The sequence below is a fragment of the Propithecus coquereli genome, unplaced genomic scaffold, assembly GCF_000956105.1.
Source record: "Propithecus coquereli isolate 6110/MARCELLA unplaced genomic scaffold, Pcoq_1.0 Scaffold6, whole genome shotgun sequence".
NCBI classification, from domain to species: Eukaryota; Metazoa; Chordata; class Mammalia; order Primates; family Indriidae; genus Propithecus; species Propithecus coquereli.
The window spans coordinates 11,033,404-11,037,239 of NW_012151951.1; positions in this window are offsets into that span (position 1 = coordinate 11,033,404).

Genomic DNA, 3,836 nt, shown 5'->3' on the forward strand with positions numbered 1-3,836 from the left:
CCGCTTGTGCTGAGGCTGTTTCCTGGGCTTTTTAAAGGCCCGAGTTCCCGCTGCGTGGGGCGCGTCATCACATCCTCCCACCTCAGGCACCCGGGCGCTTTTCTTCGGCAAGGTCGCCTGTCACCCCACTATGCGCACCGCCACCGCAGAGGGCCACCAGCTGCAAGGCGCTTCATGCACGGAGCCAGCCAGCTGGGACCAAACAACAACACAGCCCAGACGGCCATGGCCACTGGCACAGGGCCTTGCAGCAAGACGTGCTGCGTGTGTGGGTGTGAAGGCATATGTGGGTGCCAGCTGTGTGGGGCCCGTGTCAAGCCTTGGACCTCCCCACACCAGTGATGAGCCCCAGAGCCCCTCTGCTGCGCCCATTCAGGCTTCCACACCACCAGGACATTGGCAGGACTCAGCCTGCCATGGGCCCCGCTCTGCGGGAAATGCGATTCCCAGGGGTCACTGGTTCTCAACACAGAGGAAACACCTGTCGTCTCTTCAAGCCTCACTAAACAACCTCCTCGTTCTTTTAATATTGCTTTTCTGTTTATTTCATTTTGAAACACAACAGTCCCTCCCCTCGCCCCCAGCCACCACCCAAACGGCAAGCCTTAATCATGCTTAGATATGGGGATGCTGGTTTTGATGGTTGTTATGCCCATGGCAAAAGAGGCCAGCTCACTCAGGGAGGAAGGAGAAGGTGCCGTGCTCTTTAACCGGAGCTCATCTCTCAAAGAGGACTTGCAGGCACAGTGTGAGCAGGGCCTCTCTCCTAGCGCCCAGCTACCTGACAACAGGAAGCTTCTCAAAGTAAAAGTAATGGGGGTCACCACCCGGCAGTTTGGGGGGTGTTAAGCTGCAGGCTCCTTCCCAGTTTGGAAGCCTCCACCACTGCGCATCTGACCAGCACACGCTCAGGCTCCAGGGACGGATCAGTTTAGGGGCTAGACCACTTGTCCAGGGCCGCCCAGGGCAGGTCTGGGGCCTTGCTGTTCTGCCCTCCATATTGCCCAGCACAATGTTGCATGCTCCAGATCTGATCATGCTATTGGCCAGCTTAAAAAGCCTTCACCTTCTCCATTCGGCCGCAGAGCTGGAGGCAGGTAAAGCCCCCACGATCGAGCCCTTGCCTTCCTTTCCAGCCTCTTTGCCCACTTCCCTCCTACCCCTGGTCGCCAGGGCCTTCTGAGCACCACTGAACATCTGTGCAATTCCCTGCCTTTGACCTTGCTGGCCTCTCTTGCTGGGTTCCTCTCCTAACTTCCCCGCCTGAAAATCACTTCTCCATTTTTCAAGATCCAACTCAAATTGCACCTTTTTGGTGAAAAAATGTTCTGACCCACCAAACCTCCTAGCCCAGAAAATACTTGTCCCTATTCTCTCAGCTCTTGGAGCCCTCGGCCTGTTCATTACATGACAGTAAATTGTTGCCTGAGTCCGTAGCTTCCTCAAGGAGGTTTCGTTTGTCTCTCCAGTGAGTGCCTCACACAGGAGCGGGAGCATTCTCACCCCCAAGGAAAATTCACTGGATGAAGTTATGAATTGCTATCTTGTTGGTTTGAGGGAAGGTCTTGAGGAGAAGTGTCGTCCACACAGAAAGCTCACTCGCAAGACAGAGGAGGCCGTCATCTCCTGGCTGGTTCTGAGCTCTCACCCAAAGCCTCTGAATTTCAGGGCAGTGACAGGCCCCATTGTGTGGTGGCAGCACCACAGCCCGGTCTGGCAGGGAGCAGCGCCACAGGGCCTTGGGCTTCACTGAGAAGCTTCCACTGGACACAGTGGCACATCCCTCAGGCCTGGCTCAGTCACGGGAGACAGGAGTTTCCATCAAGGCTATGACACTCACTCACTGTGTCCCGTTACATAAGTCACGTAACTCTTCTAGTCTCAGTTTCCTTGATTATGAAATGAAGAAGCAGTTCTCTGAATGGCTCACAGGTTCTTAGGAGGATACGTGACCCACGGGTCCTCTTTCACATCGCTCTGTATTTTGGTCACCTGCCTTACTCTCTCCTAGTCTGTGAAATAAAGATCTTTTGCTTATTCTTCACTATTTCTCCCCACAGGACTAGTGTAATGATTCCCATGAAGTAATAATAATAACTACTTACAATGCACCAGGCTCCATGTTAAGCCTGAAACACTTATCTAATCTAGTCACCACAACACCTCTGTGAGGAAACTTCTATCTATATTGTTCAGAGAAACAAACAAATGATTGGGAAATTTAATTTGCCTAATGTCACCAGGCTATTAGATGATAGGCTGGGTGTCAGAACCAAGTTCATCTGACAAGGGCTGGAACTCTCAATAATTACACTAATAGATGTTCATTAAGTTGAAATCAGTGAAAGCCAAATATCAGCCGTGTTTATCAGTAGTGATATATTAATAGGATCACTATCATTAAAACCCGGAGCAGATCAATAGATGCTTATATCCCCTGGGATAAATCCCTGTCCTCTGGAAGGAGGGGAAGAAGAGGAAAATCCTAGAGGTGCTCTGACAAATCAGATCTTGTGCAGTGGGCAAGCCCATCGTGATGGCCAGTGACAAACCCTACCACCTCTGATGGCCTCAAAGCTTGCGAGGCAGATTCCACCTTGGCGATCCAGAAGACCCAGCGTATCAATGACCACATACGGGCAGGTGTTTTGGAACTAAACTTGATCAAAACAGCAAATATTTGCCGGGAAAACCTTTTCTGTGACTCAGAATCAAAAGTCAAACTGCATGGCATAGTTCAGAAGAGGCAGCCATGTTCATGCAATATCTCAAGAAGTGGAAGAAAAGAAAAAAATTCTGTTAACATGGTCCAGATGTCTCCAAATACAGATGCACTCACATTTATAAAGAATTCGATATTCCAAAATTGAAACTCTTAAAATAATTCATTAAAGAGCACTGATTCATATTGCAAAAGGAATTTTAGCCTTGTGAAAAGATTCACCACAGACTTCATTTCTTCCTTCATTTAACAAATATTTACTGAATGTTCATTATGTACCATCCGCTAGGCTTTTAATTTTTCTTTTCGTTTGGACTTTAATCATCTTCTTGATCCATGGCACTTTGCCGTCATTTATCCATGAAAGGCCCCTTTCTCATTCATTCATTCATTTGTTCAATAATTCATTTATTCCTTTGTCCACATCCCCCTGTTTTCCATGATACCTATTCTTTTTCCTGTCCCTTCTTTTTCCTGTCCCCTGTCACACCACCATCATTCCAATCAAGGTGACTGTTTTCACTGGTTGTTGTAAACTGATCCTTTTCTTTGTAGACATTTGTACCTGTTCTTACAAAATATGTATCGTTTTGCATGTATACATTTTTAATTCATGTAGGTAATGTTGTATTACAGAACTCACCCTGCTTCTATTTTTTTGAAATTGCTCAAGTATTTATTTAATTTTGTTCATTTCATCAGGTTAAAAGGAAAAAGTAGATTTATGTTTTTATGATTTTTACATATTTAAAAGTGGAAACAAATGCAATCATTCAAAGCACTTTATCTAAAATAATTTAAGTTGTTCCATAAAGTAATTATCATATTTATTGTGTTATACCAAAGAGCAGGCAGCAAATTATTTATTTCTTTTGCCAAGGAACCTGTATCTAAAAACTTTAGAACAAGTTTTTCATCATTTAATTTTTAAGTATATTTAATGCCTCCATTTTAAGAGCTTTTAGCATAATAGGCCATTGCCTCCCCATTTACCTTCCCTGTCTTCATGAAGAAGACAATTCATTAATTTTTGACCTTGGATTAGTGAGCATACAGACCCACTCTAAAATCCAGCTTATTAAATATTTAAGAAATCATATTACGGTGGTATTTG